This window comes from Saccopteryx leptura, chromosome 4 (genome assembly GCF_036850995.1).
Source record: "Saccopteryx leptura isolate mSacLep1 chromosome 4, mSacLep1_pri_phased_curated, whole genome shotgun sequence".
NCBI lineage: Eukaryota > Metazoa > Chordata > Mammalia > Chiroptera > Emballonuridae > Saccopteryx > Saccopteryx leptura.
In genome coordinates, this window is record NC_089506.1 from 216,450,609 (window position 1) to 216,472,131 (window position 21,523).

Here is a 21,523-nt window from a genome sequence, read left to right on the forward strand (position 1 = left end):
GACGCTTTATCCACTGCGCCACCACAGGTCAGGCACGATCACGTTTAATGGATGGAAGTCTCAACCAACGCCTGCGTGAAGCTTAACCTCACCACATATCAACCAGAGTACAAAGCCATCAGCAAAACCATGCAGCACCAGAAGTCGCATTAATGGTAAGAAGTACTTTATTTATCATTGGTTAGCAACATAACAATGTTATTAAAAAGAATTCAGAGACTTATTGTACTTTAAAAGTGTTGGTCTTACATAAAATGTACACATTTACTTGTATTTAGTGTTAAACATATGGTATGGCTCTCAAGGAATTACATTTTAAAATATGTGGCGTTCATGGCTCTCTCAGCCAGAAAGGTTCCCGACTCCTGCACTAGACAGAGGGAGGGCTCACATCCTGAGCAGGGTGGAGTGGGATCGTGGGAAATCTGATCACGACGCTCAGAACAGCAAGCGACTTAAAACTTCTGAATTGTTTGTTTCTGAAATTTTTCAGTTAATATTTTCGGGCCATGGTTGACTGTGGACAGCTGGAAACATGGAAAGAAAAACTATGGATAAGGGGAGAGACTATTATAAATCCCCATCACTCTTCAAGACTGAGATCAAATGCCACTTCCTCTGGGAAGCTCTCCTTGACTTCTCGGCCCAAGTCTGTTTGCCTGTACTTCTCCGTCACAGAGGTCAGCCAGTCCATTGTACTGCACTGTGGGAGGAGGGGGTTAGTCTGGGCCTCCCCCAGGCTGGAGCTCTAAGAAGGAAAGGGATTGTGCTTATTTGGGGGAGCACTTGTTGAGCACAGCCTGCCCAACATCCACCTCCCCCTCAATTCCCTTCTGGGGTTTTCCTCCTCTCATTAAGTATATATAGTAAATAGAGATTGAAATCAAACGTCTCTTCCCAAGTCAAAGGGCAAGGGGCATATGGCCAAAGCTAGACAGACAGATGGACCCCAGCACCAGGAATTTGAATAGTGACACAAAGAGATTGAAATGGTTGAACTATGCTCTAGATCAGGGGTCCCCAAACTACGGCCCGGGGGCCACATGCGGCCCCCTGAGGCCATTTATCCGGCCCCCGCTGCACTTCCAGAAGGGGCACCTCTTTCATTGGTGGTCAATGAAAGGAGCACATTGACCATCTCATTAGCCAAAAGCAGGCCCATAGTTCCCATTGAAATAATGGTCAGTTTCTTGATTTAAATTTACTTGTTTTTTATTTTAAATATTGTATTTGTTCCCATTTTGTTTTTTTACTTTAAAATAAGATATGTGCAGTGTGCATAGGGATTTGTTCATAGTTTTTTTTATAGTCCGGCCCTCCAACGGTCTGAGGGACAGTGAACTGGCCCCCTGTGTAAAAAGTTTGGGGACCCCTGCTCTAGATGCATAGATGTCACCCTAAATGACAAGTCCTCCTTCCTATCCCCAATAGCTGCCCATCTTCAAGCCTCTTGTTGACTCTAAGAGTCCTTCCTAGGAATTCACTTTTGCTCAGTTGGTCACAGTTGATGTTGGGGTAGGCTATGCTGCTGTAACAACCTAAAATCTCAGTAGCGTAACAGAGTAGAAGTTTATCTCTTGTTCCTGTCACAGCCACAGTTGTTGGCAGGGCTCCACATAGTCATTCGGGTTCCCAGACCTTTTTCATCTTGGGATTCACCTCCCTTTGGTTTCTTCAGTCATCACATCTTCTCTATCCGATGGCACACAGAAAAAGAGAGAGTAGGAAGCATTCGTCAGGAGGTATTTTAGGAGAAAGGTCTGGAAGCCTCATATATCACTTTCACCCCAAATTCCATCTGCCAGAACTTAGCCATATGGCCCCACCCAGATGCAAAGGAGATTAAGACATGTGAGTCTAGTTGTGTGCCAACATGAAAAGGAAACAGGGTTGGGCACTATTCTTGCCACCAACCAAAGTATGTCTTTTTTTTTTTTTTTTTTTTTTTTTTTTAAGTGAGAAGAGGGGAGATAGACAGATTTCGACATGTGCCCTAATCCCGTCTAGGGCGGATGCTCCGATCAACCAAGCTATCTTCAGTGCTTGAAGCCAATGCTTGGACCAACCGAGCTATGCTCACCTAGCTGCTCAGTGCCCGGGGCTGACGCTCGAACCCATCAAGACACTGGCTGTGAGGCCCTGGCTGGTTGGCTCAGTGGTAGAGCATCAGCCTGGCATGCAGGAGTCCCGGGTTCGATTCCCGGCCAGGGCACACAGGAGAAGCACCCATCTGCTTCTCCACCCCTCCCCCTCTCGTTCCTCTCTGTCTCTCTCTTCCCCTCCAGCAGCCAAGGCTCCATTGGAGCAGAGTTTGCCCGGGTGCTGAGGATGGCTCTGTGGCCTCTGCCTCAGGCGCTAGAATGGCTCTGGTCGCAACAGAGCAACGCCCCAGATGGGCAGAGCATCACCCCCTGGTGGGCATGCCGGGTGGATCCCAGTCGGGCGCATGCGGGAGTCTGTCTGACTGCCTCCCCATTTCTGGCTTCGGAAAAATGCAAAAAAAAAAGACACTGCCTGTGAAAGGGGAAGAGAGAGAGAAGGAGAGAGGGAGGGGGAAAGAAGCAGATGGTCACTTCTCATGTGTGCCCTGACTGGGTATTGAACCTGGGACATCTGCATGCCCTGTTGACACTCCAGCCACTGAGCCAACTAGCCAGGGCCCAAGGTATGTTTTGACTAATACACTCACCATTGTACTGTCAGCCCAGGCCTGACACAGAGTGTCTTCACACTAACCCTCACAAGACTCACGACAGGTGAGTAACTTGCTGAAGGTCACACAGCTAGTAAGTGGCAGAGCCAAGGTTCAAAGCCAGTGCTCCTTCCATTGTCCCATGCTGCCACCCAAAATTCCATCCATGTGCTTAGCCCTGAGCTGTGGGGAGAAATGAATCCATAAGAGCCAGGACCTGGCCTGGCGTTCACATCAAAAGAAAAAAGCTTGCTCTGGCTGGATGGCTCGGTTAGTTAGAGCTTTGTCCTGAAGCATAGAGGCTGCCGGTTCAATCCCTGGTCAGGGCACACACAGGAGCAGATTAATATTCCTGTCTCTCTCTCTCTCCCTTCCTCTTTCTCTCAAATCAGTGAATAAAAAAGTTTTTAAAGAGAGAGAAAAGCTGAACAGCAGCCCAAGGTTGCCAAGACTTAAACATGGATTTTTTTAATTTTTTTAAAATTTTTTATTTTTTTTTTACAGAGACAGAGAGAGAGTCAGAGAGAGGGATAGATAGGGACAGACAGACAGGAATGGAGAGAGATGAGAAGCATCAATCATCAGTTTTTCATTGTGGCACTTTAGTTGTTCATTGATTGCTTTCTCATATGTGCCTTGACCGTGGGGCTACAGCAGACCGAGTAACCCCTTGCTCGAGCCAGCGACCTTGGGTCCAAGCTGGTGAGCTTTGCTCAAACCAGATGAGCCCGCGCTTAAGCTGGCAACCTCAGGGTCTCAAACCTGGGTCCTCCGCATCCCAGTCTGACGCTCTATCCACTGCTCCACTGCCTGGTCAGGTGGTTGCCAAGAGTTAAAGACCAGCTCAGGACAACAAGAGATGAGATGGCACATAATTCAGTGCCAACCACACTGCACAGACAGACATGGAGAGCAGAGAGATGCACTTTGGGCTAAACCCAATGGTCTAGGAAACGCTCAGAGACAAGGCAGAGCTCAGACATCAAGGGAAGCTATGTGCACACTTTGGATTCAGACTCTGGCCAATCAGTGCCTTGCCCTTTGCACTGGGTCTGACAGCAAGCAGCTTGGGCCTTAGTTCCCGGCCTCGTTGCCTGCATGCCACACTGCTTGTCATGGGCTGAACTTCTCGGGAATATTTTAGTTTGTGGGACAGAAAAGCAATTCAAATTGGCTTTAATGAACAAGGATATATTCTGATTCCCCTATATTAAAAGTCTAGGTGTAGGAGGCCTTCAGGCATAGCCTGATCCAGGGGCTCCTACCACATCCTTGGGACTTGGTCTCACTGTCTCTAAGGTTGTTTTTTTTTTTTTAATTTATTCATTTTAGAGAGAAGAGAGAGAGAGAGAGAGAGAGAGAGAGAAAGGGGGGAGGAGCAGGAAGCTTCAACTCCCATATGTGCCTTAGACCAGGCAAGTGCAGGGTATTGAACCGGCGACCTCAGCATTCCAGGTCGATGCTTTATCCACTGCGCCACCACAGGTCAGGCTGTCTCTAAGGTGTTGCTTTGCTCTTGGTGATGACCCCAGCTGCTCCAGACCATCATTCTCTCGAGAATAACTCTAAAGGCAAGAGAGATTTTCTTCCTGAATTATTCTGGGAAGAGTTCTAGGATTTGTCCTAGATCTGGAACGGCTTAGGCCGTCAGTCTTGACACGGATGGCATCAGACCGGAAGTCCTGGGCCGCGCACACGTTCCACACGCCGACCACATGTGGACTCTGTCACCCCTCCGTTTCCGGGCCGTGGTGATTCAGTTCAGGGACGACGCAGGAGGGAGGGCCTTCTCACAGAAAGGGAGACCTCGGGCCAGCAAGAGCCTGCCTGATGTGTCGTGACCCACGCCATCGAAGACCTGCAGTGGACAGGCCTGGGTCTCCCTCCAGCACTCAGCGACCGGAGGCCTCTGCTGCCCGGGAAGGGGGCCAGAAAATGTGGTAGGTCCAAAGGTGGACAGTCCTTGGTGGGCTGTCTCCGTCCTCCAGGCTGCTCGAAGGACCAAGATTGTCAGCGGAGTGCCCGTGGGAAGCATTCCCTCATCCACGTGACTCACTTAAATAAAATAAACCCCGCTGTGGGGACCACCAGGGTGGAACTGGTGGCCGGGCCAGGCTGAACCAGGTAGAGGAACGGGAAGAACTGTCTTGCGTCCACCTGGTCCAGCATTCAAGACAGTTTTGGGGCACCATTTGTGACAATAAAGAGAAACTGATCTCTGCTAATTTAAATAAAGTGATAGTGTTAACATTAGGAATGCTTTCGGCAGCAAGTAACTAAGACTTAAAAATCAGGATGCATACCTGACCCGTAGTGGCACCGTGGATAGAGCACTGATCTGGGACATGGAAATGCAGGTTTGAAACCCGAGTTTGAGAGCTTCAGGGCAGGGTCACTGACCTGAGTGTGGGATCACAGACATGATCTCATGGTTGCTGGCTTGAACCCAAGGCCACTGGCTTGAGCAAGGGGTCACCGGCTTGGTTGGAGCCTCCTGGTCAGGGCACATATGAGAAGCAATCAATGAACAGCTAAGGTGCCGCAACTAGAAGTTGATGCTTCCCATCTCCCTTCCTGCTGTATTTCTCTCTCTCTCTCAAGACAAAGACAAAGAAAAAATAAAAAGAAAAGAAAAGAAGAAACATCAGGGTGGCAGACTAAGGGAGTCGGGACACCACCCAGGTGCTGTCGCCCTCCACAGGGAGGCTGCTCAATTCCCACAGACTTCACGCTTGACTTTCCTCTGTTGCTGAGAATAATGAAAGGTCATTTTGTTTTTAAAGGCACCACCTCTAAGTACAATGACATTCTGAGGTGCTGGGGTTAGGGCTTCAACACAGGACCCGGGGGAGGGGAGCCCCACTCCGTGGAGCCCGGACCACCTTGCCGCGTCACTGGGTAAACAGACCCCTGCCGTTTCTGAGCCCTTTCCTCTCTTGTGACGCAGGGGGTTCAACACGCTGGTGGCCGCTGTTGTGCTGCTACTGAGCTTCTCAAGGCTCCCTCTGGGCTGCTCTTCACCTGCATGTAGGGCCTCTCTGTCCCCGTCGTGAGCTTGGCAGAGCTGGAGGAGGGTGTAAGTAGACTCACAGAGTGACGCCTGCGAGGGCAGCTCCTCTCTGCCATTGACTGTCCTCCCAAAGGGCACCGGGAGGGGCTGTGGACACACGTGCTGGAGAAGTCCTGCTCCCCAGGGAGAAGGCCTGTCCCCCAGGGAGAAGGCCTGTTCCCCAGGGAGACGGCCTGTTCCCCAGGGAGGAGAAGGCCTGTTCCCCAGGGAGGAGAAGGCCTGTTCCCCAGGGAGGAGAAGGCCTGTTCCCCAGGGAGAAGGCTGTTCCCCAGGGAGAAGGCCTGTTCCCCAGGGAGGAGAAGGCCTGTTCCCCAGGGAGGAGAAGACCTGTTCTCCAGGGAGAAGGCCTGTTCCCCAGGGAGAAGGCCTGTTCCCCAGGGAGGAGAAGGCCTGTTCCCCAGGGAGGAGAAGGCCTGTCCCCCAGGGAGGAGAAGGCCTGTCCCCCAGGGAGGAGAAGGCCTGTTCCCCAGGGAGGAGAAGGCCTGTCCCCCAGGGAGGAGAAGGCCTGTCCCCCAGGGAGAAGGCCTGTTCCCCAGGGAGAAGAAGGCCTGTTCCCCAGGGAGAAGGCCTGTTCCCCAGGGAGGAGAAGGCCTGTTCCCCAGGGAGAAGAAGGCCTGTTCCCCAGGGAGAAGGCCTGTTCCCCAGGGAGGAGAAGGCCTGTTCCCCAGGGAGAAGGCCTGTTCCCCAGGGAGGAGAAGGCCTGTTCCCCAGGGAGGAGAAGGCCTGTCCCCCAGGGAGGAGAAGGCCTGTCCCCCAGGGAGGAGAAGGCCTGTTCCCCAGGGAGAAGGCCTGTCCCCCAGGGAGAAGAAGGCCTGTTCCCCAGGGAGAAGGCCTGTTCCCCAGGGAGGAGAAGGCCTGTCTCCCAGGGAGGAGAAGGCCTGTTCCCCAGGGAGAAGGCCTGTTCCCCAGGGAGGAGAAGGCCTGTTCCCCAGGGAGAAGAAGGCCTGTTCCCCAGGGAGAAGGCCTGTTCCCCAGGGAGGAGAAGGCCTGTCTCCCAGGGAGGAGAAGGCCTGTTCCCCAGGGAGAAGGCCTGTCCCCCAGGGAGAAGGCCTGTCCCCCAGGGAGGAGAAGGCCTGTTCCCCAGGGAGAAGGCCTGTTCCCCAGGGAGGAGAAGGCCTGTCCCCCAGGGAGAAGGCCTGTCCCCCAGGGAGGAGAAGGCCTGTCCCCCAGGGAGGAGAAGGCCTGTTCCCCAGGGAGAAGGCCTGTTCCCCAGGGAGGAGAAGGCCCGATCCACAGGGAGAAGGCCTGTTCCCCAGGCCGCATCCTCGCCAGCCTCTCAGAGAAGGGGAGTGAGTCACACTGGACAAAAGTCAATGCGGGGTGTGTTGTTCATGGCTAGCTCAAGAGCCCTCGGTTGACCGGGGGAGAAACTGAGGCAAGTCACGACACTTCCATCTGGGCCTTGAATCCCACCCCGCCCCACCTCGTGGGGAACTTCTCTCTTCTAAATTTTCTCTCAACCGGAATCCATCTCATCAACTTTCTAAAGAGGAAATAATTCAACAATTTATAAAAGAACTAAAAACGAGACTAAGTGGACGTGCCACTCCTGTTCTCCACTCTCCCCGTGAGCAGCCCTTCCCGGTCACCATATTTACTTGTTTCCCAGGGGTTTTCTTTCCGTGCAAATGCAATACATTTTCGCATTCCCCACTTCCCCCGTGTCTTACCTAAAAAGTGACACACTACATATACAATGCTTCCTCTTGCTTTTTTTCAACTAACGGTATGCCCTAGCAATGTTTCCATTCCAGCACATAGAATTTTTCTTCATTTTTTTACAGCAGCAAAATATTTCATTTTATGCATGTACCACAGTTTATTTAATCAGCCTCCTATTAATGGCCTCTTGGGCTGTTTTCAGCCTTCTTTTTTTTGAGAGAGAGAGAGAGTCAGGGAATGAGAGAGCGGGAAACACTGAGCTGCTCCCGTATGTGCCCTGATTGGGGAACTGAACCGGCAACCTCCACGCTCCAGGGCACTGCTCCAATCAACCGAGCAATCGGCCAGGGCTTCATTTTTATTGATTTTTTTTTTTTTTTTTTTTTCATTTTTCTGAAGCTGGAAACAGGGAGAGACAGTCAGACAGACTCCCGCATGCGCCCGACCGGGATCCACCCGGCACGCCCACCAGGGGCGACGCTCTGCCCACCAGGGGCGATGCTCTGCCCATCCTGGGCGTCGCCATGTTGCGACCAGAGCCACTCTAGCGCCTGAGGCAGAGGCCACAGAGCCATCCCCAGCGCCCGGGCCATCTTTGCTCCAATGGAGCCTTGGCTGCGGGAGGGGAAGAGAGAGACAGAGAGGAAAGCGCGGCGGAAGGGTGGAGAAGCAAATGGGCGCTTCTCCTGTGTGCCCTGGCCGGGAATCGAACCCGGGTCCTCCGCACGCTAGGCCGACGCTCTACCACTGAGCCAACCAGCCAGGGCCATTTTTATTGATTTTTAGAGAGACAGAGAGAGGAAGGGAGAGAGAGAAGAAGGAGAAGGGAGGCATTTGTTGGTCCACTCAGTTGTTGTTTTATTCCAGCGAAGAGGAGAAGAGATAGTGAGACAGACTCCGGGAGAGGGAGAGGGCGAGGGGGAGGGGGAGGGGGAGGGGGAGGGGAGGGGGAGGGAGAGAAGAGAAGCAGATGGTCACTTCTCATGTGTGCCCTGACTGGGGGTTGAACCTGGATGTCTGCATGCCAGGCCAAGGCTCTACTCAGAGCCAACCAGCCAAGGCTGTTGTGCATTTTTTTTTGGTTGCTTCCCGTGTGTGCCCCAACCAGGGATCGAACCTACAACCTTGTTGGTTAGAGAAGACTCTCTCAATTGACTGAGCTAACTGGCCAGGGCCCTCTTTCCAGTCTTATGAGAAAAAGTCAAGAGCAACAATAATGAACACGTGCACACGTGCACACACAGACACACACACACACACACAGACACACTCACACACGCACATGCACACGCATACAGACACACACGCACACACACGCACATGCACAGACACACAGACACACGCACAGACACACACAGACATACACACACATTTTTATCTGTGCCAAGTAGCTCTGTAGCATAAATTCCCAGAAGTGAGATTGCTGAGTCAAAAAATAAATGCATTTGCAATTTCGATAGATAATGACAAATTGCCACTCACGAGAATTGTATGAATTTGCACAATGCATCTGAAATGTACACAAGGGCCTATGTCTCTTGCCTCATAAGAGTCAAAATAAAAATGACAAACTGGGAAAAAATATTTACAATGCATATCTTTTTAAAAAGGGCTCTTGCCTGACCGGGCGGTGGCGCAGTGGATAGAGCGTAGGACTGGGATGCAGAGGACCCAGGTTCGAGACCCCGAGGTCGCCAGCTTGAGCGCGGGCTCATCTGGTTTGAGCAAAAGCTCACCAGCTTGAGCCCAAGGTCGCTGGCTCCAGCAAGGGGTTACTTGGTCTGCTGAAGGCCCGCGGTCAAGGCACGTATGGGAGAGCAATCAATGAACAATTAAGGTGTTGCAATGCGCAACGAAAAACTAATGATTGATGCCTCTCATCTCTCCGTTCCTGTCTGTCTGTCCCTGTTTATCCCTCTCTCTGACTCTCTGTCTCTGTTAAAAAAAAAAAAAAAAAGGTAAAATCAATAAATCTTAAAAAAAAGGGCTCTTCTGCTTGATATATAGAATTCTTAAACTCAATAAGAAAAAGACCAATAAACCAATAGAAAAATGGGTAGAAAAAACATTAAAAAGGTATCTCTTAAACCTATGAAAAAATATCAAGTTCACTCATATTAAGAGAAACGCACATCAAAACCATACTGTGCCGCTATTTTTTGCCTATCAGAGTGGCAAACAATTCAAAAGTTTGATTCGTTGTCATTATTTGTACCACCTCCAAGGCTTCCCTTCCTAAAAAAATAACAAAGTAACTCTCACTTTCCTCTCCAGGTACTAGCTTATTTCGCTTCCCTTCTCCACAAGCAAACTTCTAGAAACAACTATCTAATGTGACCGACTCTACTTGCACACTGCCAAGGCAGGGGTTCTCAAGGGGGGGGATTTTGCCCTCCAGGGTGCCATTAGGCAATGCCTGGAAGCAGTTTTGGTTGTCATTACTGGGGGAGGGGGGTGCTCTTGGCATCTAGGGGGCAAAGGCCAGGGGGGCTGCTGAGCATCTTTGCCAGCACATGCCAGCACAGGACCACCCACAACACAGAATACCCAGCATTCAGGTTGCCTCTGGCATCAAAGTTAAGTCTTGTAGACTTTTTCTCTTTTTTTTTCCTTTTTTTAAAGACTTTATTTAATCAATTTTCGGGGGGGGGGGAGAGAGAGAGAGAGAGAGAAAGGGAGAGGAGCAGGAAGTATCAACTCCCACATATGCCTTGACCAGGCAAGCCCAGGGTTTCAAACCGGCGACCTCAGCACTCCAGGTCGACGCTTTATCCACTGCGCCTAAGTCTTCATCCATGTCGGCCCCTCCTCAGCATTCAGCACTGTTGACCCTTCCTCTCCTTAAAAGAAGCGGACCTCCGTGACATTGGCTTCCCTACTCCATTCCCATTACTGGCTCAGCGCCCTCTGGTGGCAAGTAAATGTGTACGTTCCTCCGGATGGGACCCTAGGTCCTCTCTTCCTCTCACTCCACACTCAGCCGAGTTGATGTCACCCACACCCTTGACTTGAAGCACAGTCTGCCCAAACCTCGCCTTGGAGCCTCAGTTCTGTACCCCCAACTTCCTGCTCCACAATTCCACTCCGATGTTTCCGCCCCCGGCCCCCGGGCCGAGCTGGCCCTCGCGACCCTCCCTACTAGCCCCTTTTGGCAGTCTCTAGCCCAGGGAAGGGCAAAGCACAGGCCTAGACACGTGAACCGGAGGGCAGACGTCATCCTCAACCCCTTTCTCTTCCCCAAACCTCACCAAGGCCCCAGATTTACCCTCCAAACACCTTTCTAGCTCACCAGCTTCTCTCTTCCCAGCTGCCACCAGTCTGCCCCAGCTGCGGTCTCGTTTGGCTCGGCCCGCTGCACCGCCTCCTCCATGGGCTCCCAGCCCGCACCTGCCCCCAGCAGCCAGAGGGGGCATTTCAAAACACAGACCTGACCATGGCCCCTCCCGCTGTCACTGGCTTCTGCTCGCTCTGAAGATGAAATCAAAACCCTTGTGCTGCTGGCATGGCCTTGTCCCTGCCGGTTTCGTCACTCTGTGGCGGAGGGGACGCCTGCCCCAGAGGACCCTGTAGAGGTCTTCGCACCGGTGATATTCTGTAATTCAAGGCCTTGCTCGTGCGTAGTAGGTATTCCAGACAAAGAGACAGGAAGTGCAGAGGCCTTCGGGAATGAGACAAGCTGAAAATCTTTTCCCACATGCTTATTGGCTCTTTTTATTTCTTTATTTTGAAACCGCAAGTTCCTGGTCTCTGCTCTTTGTCTCATTGGGTTTGTGGTCCTTTCTGGACTATTTGTAAGAGCTGATCTTGTATTAGGGATATTATCCTGTATCTGTCGTTTATATTACATACTTGAAAAATAGTTGGCCACGGGGGGGGGGGGGGTTGTTCATATTAGTTTTTGCTGTATAGAAAATATCTTTAAAAAATGACTTGATATCTGAATTTCATTTCTCTCCTGGAAAACACTTTCCCTTTGAGATTTAAAAAACAGGTTTTTTTTCTTTTAATTCTTTTATATATTTTTTAAACTTTGAAATCATTGATCTACCTGTCGTTTTCTGTGCTTTAAGAAGTGCGGTATCCAGTGAGTGATTTATATTTTTCAAAGACTATCGAATCGCCCACCTTTTCCTCACAGATTTGAAAAGCCCAGGTGCTGGGTATTAAGCTCAAACCCATTCCTTCTATATACTCAGTTTGCAATGCCGACAGTGGGACTCTGGTCAACCACCTTCCGCTGGGTCAGCGATGGTGGCAGAGTCTGCCCGTAGGTGGCGCTAGAGGCAGACTTGGAGCAGGGGGGGTGAGAAAGACATACATGTTCCTGCTCCTGTGATCCTGGGGCAATGGCGACGCTAACGAGTGGCTTGAGGGGCTTAAGCTCTCCGACTAGTTCATCAGTTCCCCTCAAAGTCATCCCAAATAAGCATAGCCTTGATCTCCAGTACTGCCTCAAAGCCAACCCTTCCTCTTGCAATCAGATTGCTGGCCCAAATACCTCTACAGAGAAACTCGGGAACTGGTCTTCGTTGGGTTCAGAAGGAGAGATCATTCCGCGCCGCACACCCTCTGGCTCCTCCTCTCCACCTTATACCACTAGGTGGAAGGACCCGCGCCTGGGGGCGGTCCCCTGGTGCCAGAGACTGCCCCCGCTAGGCTGGGAATCCAGCCCCCTCTCTGAGGCCACCAGGTTTCTTCAGTGGTGGCCAGTGCCACCGTAGTTCTTTGGGTGGCTCCGTCACAACACAGGGACACGTGGCACTGCAGCTCTCTCCTCTGATGGAGGGATTGCTGCTCCCAGGGGAAAGCAATCTTTTGTATGGGCCCCCAAAGACAGACTTAGGGCTGGGGGTGAAGGCACAGGGGCCCTTCCCACTGCCAGCAGCTGTCGTGGAAGGTGGTAGTAAGTTCCCCATTCCTGATCCTTTGCCAGAGTGCTGTCTCCTCAAGTATTAATGTATCTTACCACTCACCCCCTTCCAGTCCATGCCTCTGTATCAGGGGTACCCTCCACAACCACCTTGTCTAAAATCCAAGCCTCTTACTCCATCCCTCTTTCTCACTCTACTTCCTTACCTTCTCATCATACAGTTTATTCATTCATCTTATTTATTTTTTTAAATTATTTTTTTTTATTTATTCATTTTAGAGGAGAGAGAGAGAGAGAAGGGGGGAGGAGCAGGAAGCTTCAACTCCCATATGTGCCTTGACCGGGCAAGCCCAGGGTTTTGAACCAGCAACCTCAGCATTCCAGGTCAACGCTTTATCCACTGCGCCACCACAGGTCAGGCTCTTTCGTCTTATTTATTGCCTGTCTCCCACCACCAGCATACAAGCTCCGTAGGCATTCTACGTCCAGGGGCTGTGCCCTTACCTCTACACGATATTGCAGTTACAAAATGTTATTGCAGTATCTTGTAACAGAAGAAGCCTTGGAAACAACTGAATTTTCCATCAGTAGAGGAGTGGTTAAATAAATTACAGTGCTAGGCACACTGTAATAGCATATAAAAGCAACCTATAAACACATTAAGCAGATCTATATGTGCTTATTTGGAACAGTCTCTAAGATATTGTTTAGTGAAAATAGCAAGGTGCAGAGCAAACAATGCATTTGCGTATGCTTGTATCTGTGGAGTCGTACACACTTCGGTTCAAGTGCAGAGAAATGTTCTGAAGGGGTTTTCTAGGAACTGTTGACAAGGTAAAGGGAAGCCTGGGGTCTCTAGCAGGAGGAAGCCTTTGCATTCTATTTTTTATTGTTGGGATTTTTAAAAAAAGATTTTATTTATTGATTTGAGAGAGAAGGTAGGAGGAGCAGCAAGCATCAACTGGTAGTTACTTCCTGCATGTGCCTTGATCAGGCAAGCCCCGGGCTTCAAACCGGCGACCTCAGCATTTCAGGTCGGTGCTTTATCCACTGCGTCACCTCGGGTCAGGCTGTATTGTTGGGATTTTAAATCATACACATGATTTATTTCTTTTAGCAACATAAATCTTCCACATAGTTTAAAACTCAAAAAAATCTACAGGGCTTATATAAAAAAATTAGCAGTCCCCTATCCCACCCTCTCTGTACTCCGGGTCTCTTCTGAAAGGCAATGAATTAAGCCTTTTCGTTGTTTCTTCTGCTTGCCATCATCTAAAGTCGGGGTTCCTCAAACTTTAAGGAACTGTGAATCACCTGGGATCTTGTTAAAATACAGGTCTGATTCGGCAAGTCTGGGGTGGGGTCCAAGGTTCTTCATTTCTTTTTTATTTTTTTAAGTTTTTGTTTGTTTGTTTGTTTGTTTTTTTACAGGGACAGAGAGAGGGATAGATAGGGACAGACAGACAGGAACGGAGAGAGGTGAAAAGCATCAATCATCAGTTTTTCGTTGCAACACCTTAGTTGTTCATTGATTGCTTTCTCATATGTGCCTTGACTGCGGGCCTTCAGCAGACCGAGTAACCCCTTGCTCGAGCCAGCGACCTTGGGTCCAAGCTGGTGAGCTTTGCTCAAACCAGATGAGCCCGCGCTCAAGCTGGCGACCTCAGGGTCTCGAACCTGGGTCCTTCGCATCCCAGTCCGACGCTCTATCCACTGCGCCACCGCCTGGTCAGGCGGTTCTTCATTTCTAATAAGCTCCTGGCTAAAGCTGATGCTGCTGGATTCTAGATAATAGACTAATGCAGGCATTTCTTGATTTTTCTGATTTTGATCTTACTTTGCAATATAAAAAGATGAAAATTTAGTTCTCTTACACCCTTGCCCCGCCTTCCCGCACACATGCATCCTGTCCTCATCCTCCCAAGGTAGTTACAGACCCTTTTTTTTTTTTTTACAGAAACAGAGAGTGAGTCAGAGAGAGGGATAGACAGGGACAGACAAACAGGAATGGAGAGAGATGAGAAGCATCAATCATCAGTTTTTCATTGTGCGTTGCAACACCTTAGTTGTTCATTGATTGCTTTCTCATATGTGCCTTGACCACGGGCCTTCAGCAAACTGAGTAGCCCCTTGCTGGAGCCAGCGACTTTGGGTCCAAGCTGGTGAGCTTTTGCTCAAACCAGATGAGCTTGCGCTCAAGCTGGCAACCTCGGGGTCTCGAACCTGGGTCCTCTGCATCCCAGTCCGATGCTCTATCCACTGCACCATCACCTGGTCAGGCACAAACCCTTTTTGGTTAAAACAGTTTTTAGCATTTATATTGTTATATCTTCATATATAATAATCACAGCTCGGCCACATAGTGTACTATGGTTACACGTCCTTTCTTGTGCAGCTTTTTGTTTTCCCAGTTAATCATTGCTGCTGCTGCTTTTTCTTCTTTTTTTTTCAACTTCACTTTCAGTAATGCAGTTTCCAACCCTCCTGACAAAACTGAAAATCTCGGTAAATTTCAACAACTCATATAATCGATATCTGGAAGTGTCTGTCCTTTGGCCCAATATAGATTGGTTGTTCCATATATTTCCTCAATTAAAAATAAGACCCAAACAATGGACTGGTAAACAGTTTGTGACAGGGAGCCGAGAGCAGGGTTCAGAGCCTCAGCTATGAATTAAGTCTTCACAGCTGCTAACTGTACTTACTCTCCTCTCTCTTCTTCCTTTTAGTGGCACCCCACTGCTGCCCCAGTTTTATGCATTTGGCTGTGCAGCTAGAAACTGAATTTCCCAGTCTCCCTTGCTGCTCAGACACCAATTACTCGGTGACAGAAAGAGTGAAAGTGAGGAATGCTACTTCTGTCTCATTCCCTCTTTTCTCCTCCTTCGGGACTCAAACGTGACTATGGTGCTCATAAGCCAGCCCCAACTAAGAAGATCATCTACCTCCACCCTATTACCTGAAGAGAAATAAAATTCCATTTTGTGATAAAGAAAACTTGGACCAAACCTGGTGTGAAACATAACCTCGGCCTTGGCTCAATGTTCGAGCACCAGCTCGGGTTCGACTCCCGGCCAGGGCACACAGGAGAAGTGACCACCTACTTCTGCACCCCTCCTCCTCCCCTTCCCTCTCTCTCTCTTCCCCTCTTGCAGCCATAGCTAGATTGGTTGGAGTGAGTTGGCCCTGGGCGCTGAGGATGGCTAGTGGCCTCCACCTCAGGCACTGAAAAGAAAAATGGCTCAGTTGCTGAGCAACAGCCCTAGATGGACAGAGCACCACCCCCTAGTGGGCTTGCCATGTGGATTCTGGTTGGGGCGCATGTGTGACTCTGTCTCTGCCTCCTCTCCTCTCACTAAAATTTAAAAAAAGAAAAGAAAGAAACTTAACCTTTTCCACGTGTTGTAATTCACAAGCTCCTTCTGGCAAGACACTAGCAGTTCTTGACAAAAGGCTGAAGCAATATTCTAGCAAACTTTCATTCAAGCGAGACCTCTTGTAGGAAGTGAGCGCCCACCCACCCTGCGTTCACTCACTCAGTGCTAACGATTTGGCACCGGACACTCTTCTGGCTTGTGTTGGCCAAACAAAGACTATCGAACCATTCTCTTTCCTGAAAAAGGGGAGAGTCTCTTTGAACCGACATGGTCATAGCCTCTCTCCTCGTGGCCAACTTGAAATAAAACTGTGGCATATGGTCTTTACTAATTGGTCAGAAGATTTGTTTGAGCCACTGTACTGTGGGCCTCTTTGTTACAGCAGCTTGGCTGCCCTTAATAAATAGAGCAAGAAGGGCCATCTCCCACCCACCCCACCCCCACTAAGCAGAGAATCCCCCCCCCCCCAGGTGAGACCACTCCCTCTCTGGGCCTGTCTAGGCCCTGTATGAACTGCTCAGCACGTGGCTGGCCTAGATGTGCTGAATCGGAATTTGAAATGGGAACTAGCTATGTCTTATCTGCTTCCCCCTCAGACTAGGAGCAAGCTAGGTTCAATCCCAGAGACTCTTCTGGTCTTTTTTTTATTTTTATTTTTTTTTTATTGATTTTTAGAGAGAGAGAAAAAGAGAGAGGAGAAGCAGGAAGCATCAACTCATAGTAGTGGCTTCCTGTATGTGCCTTGACCGGGCAAGCCCAGGCCCTTGAACCAGCGACCTCAGTGTTCCAGGTCGACACTTTTCCACTGCGCCACCACGGGTCAGGCTACCCACCTGGTCTTTAGTGAGGGACGTTGACAAACACCAGCCATGCTCGGGTGTACCACAGGGGAAGGCGTTTCATCCAAGCGTCAAAGAGCCCCGAGGAGAGACCCCGACTGGAAGCGGAGCTGGGCCTGCCCCGCCCACCAGTGACTGCGTGCGGGCACGTCGCACGCTCCACCCATGTCATTCCCCCGACAAGCCCACAGCTGGGTATTCGGAGTAAACTTCAGCTGCTTTTCCTGCCCGCCATCCACGGGGGTACAAAGGAACAGGGAAAGTAATCAAAACAAGGGAGGGGCCCCGCGTGGACCAAGAATAACAATGTGCCATGAACTAAGAAGGGCTAACTCAGCCTTCTGTGCGCCCACGTCCAAAATGAAAAAGAAGGGAGTGTGAAGAGAATGAAAAGGAAAGGGCAGAGGGGACTCAAGCCAGGTCTGCCCACTGCAAAGCTGAGCCTCGGAAACTTCTTGTCTGGCCTGGGACAGGCCCGTGTCCGTTGGGGCCTGGGTGGACGGTTGGGAGAGGCCTGGCAGCCCCCATTCTCCGTGTGCTGGTCCCTGGGTTCGGGAGGGCCGCCGCGCCAGGCAGGGACAGCCTCTTCGGATGGTGGGGACATGGCATTTTCAGCCAGCCAGGTGTGGGCTCTGGGTCCATCAGGAAAGGCCAGGTTTCTCCGGGAAGCAGGCAGGGTCCCTCAATGCCAAGACGGCTCAGGCCTCTTCCTTCTGGGGAAGCTCATTTTGTTGTGGAAGCCTAACTAAATCCTGAGGCCCTGGCAGGGTAGCTCAGTGGATAAGCGTTGACCCTGCACGCCAGAGGTGGCAGTCAGGGTGTATATACGAAAAGCAATCAATGAGTGCACAGCGAAAGGGAGCGGCTGAGTGGAACAATGAGTTAGTGCTTCTCTTTCTCGCTCTTTCTCTCCCTTCCCCTCTCTATTTCCCTTCCTCTCTCTCTCTTTCTCAAATGAATAGAAACATATCAAAAATAAAACAAAGGAAAAGAAGTCCTGAACACAGCATTGTGAGGACCATGGTGTAGCTTAACTGTTTATACAGGCACGCAGCATGATACGTTGCCCTGGTCACAAGATGATGACGGGATCCCTGGGGTGGGGAGGGTGTCTGTGGTGGGACGCACTCTTCGTGCCCCAAGAGCGTTCTCAGTTCTCTATCCCGTCCGAGAAGTGGTCCGAATCTACAACTGAATGTTTCACTGCATGCAGAAACAATATCAGTTTATATTTACCATATTTTTCGCTCCATAAGAAGCACTTTTTTTCTCCAAAAGTGTAGGGGAAAATGCCCGTATGCTTATGGAGCAAATGTTTATTTTTATTTTTTAGCTGCTGCGGGTTCCCGGACAACTAGAAGAGTATTTGAACATTAAAGTCTCTTCTCGTTTGTTAATAACAGAGCTAATGGTTGTTAATGCTGCTGTTGAGTTTACATTGTTGACATATGATTGTGGTATATTTTATTAAATATCTTAACACACCATTTGGTTCAGAATATTTTTTTTTTCTTATTTTTCTCCTGAAAACCCTAGGTGCGTCTTATGGTCAGGTGCGTCTTTCGGAGCGAAAAATATGGTAAGCCTTTTCGGGACCGTGAGGCCTGGGCTGGATTCACCCCGTCCCCAGGACAGGTCTGTGAGCCAGGCCCTCCGAGCCCTGAGTGGCCAAGCAGGCGAGGCCTCCCCAGGCCAAAAAACACCAGAGCTGAGAGCTGCAGCCCCCAAATCTGGTAGGGCTGATTTTGCTGGCCCACCTCCGGCCTATCCATCTGCTGCAGGGGCCAATAGGGGCTCATATCTCTTTGGGGGCAGGGAGCAACGAGGGAATGGCTGAGATTTAAGGACTTACACCCTCCCAGATGTTTGAGGCAGAGTGTGAGCTGCCTGGGGACCCTTCTGTCCCCCCCCCAGGTTGGAGTCAATGGGTCGGGGATAGGAGAGGGAACGGTGGACACAGCTGTCCGCCCTGGGTCTGAGTCTCCAGCTCCAACTCCCAGCCCAACAGCCAGGCCGGACCACGCAAACAGGAGACAGAGTCACAGCCACCGAGAATTAAACCCTATTGATTTTCCCCATTAGCTAGAGAAGGCCATCAGAGTGCATTAAAACCAGGCAGAGCACCAGCATCGTGAATAATTAACATCCGCAAATGACAACCCCTGGGGCCCAGGGGAGGGGGAAGGGGAGAGGGGGGACAGGAGGCCCAGTGCACCCTGACCCCTCCGACTCCCACCCCAGGGAGCCACAGCCTGGCCTGCCCTCCCTCCCCTCCTCGGCCCCTCCTCCCCTGGCCTCCTCTCTTCCTCTCGTCCCCTGTCCTCTTCCTCGGGTACACACGTGACCCTGGCTGCCCTGGAGCAGGGAAGACGGAGCACTGAGAGGAGAGTCGGGAGGCCCAGTGTCCCCGTGTGACCTCAGGGGCCTCCGCCCTTCCTGGGGTCCTAGCGATTGGATTAGCAGGCCTCTAGCTAAGTCTCTGGATCTGTGGTTCCAGAGAGGGACAGGGACTGGCCCAGGGCACAGAGTAGGTCCTTGGCAGAGTTCACACTGGAACCTAAGCCCGTGTCATCCCCCCCCAGCCCAGCCTATGGGGCACTTCTGTGCAGATCAGAAAAATGTCACCCCTTTGGATACACTAATTCAAATAAGGAACCCCTCTGGGTGGACCAATCAGAAAAAGATCTCCCTCCCCGTCCTGTCACAGTTCTTAAAGAGCGATGCAGAGCTCAGCAGAGCAGCCGCAGGGTAGACAGCCCCCACCCACCGTCTGCCAGGGGTCTCTGAGCGATGCGCAACCACCCTAGACACTCAGCTGACTCCACACCTAGCTCCTCAGCCCCTCAGCTGACCCTTGTGCACACGTCCATCCTCTTCCCACCCACCCTTCCTCCTCGGAGCCCTGGGAGGGCCAGCTCTGGGACGAATACCTCCTACCTATCTAACCGTGTCAACTCCCTCTTCTCCCTGCCTTGCAGGGCACCATCCATCGTTTCATGCCTCTGGGCCTTTGCACATACTCTGTTCTCTCTGATGGTGATGTCCCACCTCTTGAGCCCCCTGGAAAACCCTACTCACCCGGCGTGAAGACCTTCTCCTCGGCTCCTTCTCCTCCTCCTCACACAGGCCAGCTCGGTCTCGCTTCTGGGCCCTGGCGCCTGCTGGTCCTTCTTCCTGAACTGCTGTCCCTCCAGATCCAGCCGCTCCTCCTCCTGCAGGTCACAGCTCCGATATGAGCTCTTTTAGAGGTCTGCCCCGAACACCCTATCGACCCCCTCCCCATCCTCACCCTCTCTCATATCTCCCTGCTTTATTTTTTCACAGCACTTTTGACAACCCGAATTTCTTTTTCCCTTGTTTATTGATTCTTCTGTGCCACTGCCTGGCTGCGCGTGTTGTCGACTGCAGAGAAGGTGAGTGGCGCTGAAATCCAGCTTGCAATCACACACTACAAGCTGGGGAGGGGGGGGGGGGGGGGGGCTGCCCCTGCAGGGATGTGGGGGAGGACCTGTTTCTAATTCACACTAAGGCACCATGTAGAGGGCCACTATGCCATTGGCTTCCCGCTATGACGATGGGACCCCACTAAAGCCAGAATAGCATCTGCCCTCCCATTGCTGGGTGCTCAATAAACATTTTCTTTTTTGTGTGTGAGTGTTTTAATATTTTTTTTTCCATTGATTTTGGGAGGAGAGAGAGGAAAGGGAAGAGAGGTGGGGGAGGGAGGGAGAGAGAAAAAGAAAGAGAGGGATCAACTCGTTTCACTTAGTTGTTCCATTTAGTTGTGTCCTTATTGGTGGCTTCTCATACGTGCCCTGAGCAGGGGTTGATCCTGTGACCTTGGGCAGCACCAGGTTAATGCTTTATTCACTGAGCCACCTGGCCAGGGCCTCAATAAACATTTTCAAGCAAACAGATTCTGCTCGGATTCTCCCACACCCACCCTCTTCCCACACTCCTCAGTAGAACGGATGACTGTATAGTGCATCCCTGGGCCCCACGGGGCCGCATGCAGTCCATCTGGGTAGGTCCCACTGGGAGGCCAGTGAGGACGAAACTGGACCCAGAGTCAGTGACGCTGCTGTTCGGAGAACGTGGGGCGGGGAGGGGGGAACCAGCACACTGAGGGGGGGATGGATGTGTGAGTGCAGGAGTCCTGAGGACGCTCTCCGGGGCACCAACGAGCTCCTCCCGAGTCCTGTCCACCCCAGGAATGCTGCCTTGGGCCACCAGGGTAGCCCAGCTCCCTGGGAACATGCACAGAGAGTCCAAGTGGCCAGGGCACTCTGATCACAGGAGGTCGCATCTGAGGGTCCTTCAGAGGCAGGCCGGGCTCAGCTGGGGACAGAGGTGAGACACCACCCTTCCCTCTGTTCCCAGTGGTCACCTGCTCACCCCCCCCCCCCCCCGCCCGCCCCAGCTCTGGCAGGGAAGGAGTTAACCTCCCAGCTTCTCAGCATGAATGTGGAGCTATTAATACCCACAGCCTAGCTGGGCTGCCAGAGCAGACTCCGGAGTCTGAGGGAGCAGGGCGCGGAGGGAGGGAGCGAGCTCCAGGCTCCAGCTGGAGCGAGGACTCCAGGGGCCAAAACTTTTCTTGGGGACAGTGTAGGCACGGTGCCAGCCTCACCCCATCCTCACCCATCTCTCAGCTTCAAGTCCTGACCCTGCCTCCTGGAGGCCACCCATGCCACCCACTTCAGCAGGGGGAGAACAAACTTTCTCGGGGAAACCACCTCTCCTGCCCTGCCGGCTGAACAGTGAGGAGCGGACGCCCCGGAGAGACAGAGGAGCAGATGGACAGGACACCTGAGAACCTGTCCTCCCGGTCTCACCTGTGACAGGCAGCAGCAGAGGGGACAGCCCGCGGCCCGGCTGGACCTGCGTCCTCCAGCAGCCACCTGACCCAGGCATCCAGAGGCAGCTTCCAAGGTCCCAGGTCCAGCGCTGCAGCTGGAGGTCCTGTGCGTCAGGACAGGAGTCCCCATCACACAGAGCCGTGGGCTCCTCCGC

General features: G+C 51.6%; 1 long non-coding RNA gene and 1 other non-coding gene across 2 annotated transcripts; both read right to left on the minus strand.

Annotated features, from left to right (window-relative positions):
• Positions 1–237: 237 nt before the first annotated feature.
• Positions 238–21,491, minus strand: LOC136403846 (uncharacterized). The gene is made up of 4 exons (XR_010751188.1): positions 21,346–21,491; positions 19,580–19,722; positions 1,371–1,690; positions 238–998 (listed from the first exon to the last, which is right to left on the minus strand). It is a non-coding gene; the product is annotated as an uncharacterized lncRNA (long non-coding RNA).
• TRNAA-AGC (transfer RNA alanine (anticodon AGC)) lies at positions 8,116–8,191 on the minus strand. Its single transcript has one exon. It is a non-coding gene; the product is annotated as a tRNA-Ala (tRNA).
• Positions 21,492–21,523: the final 32 nt, after the last annotated feature.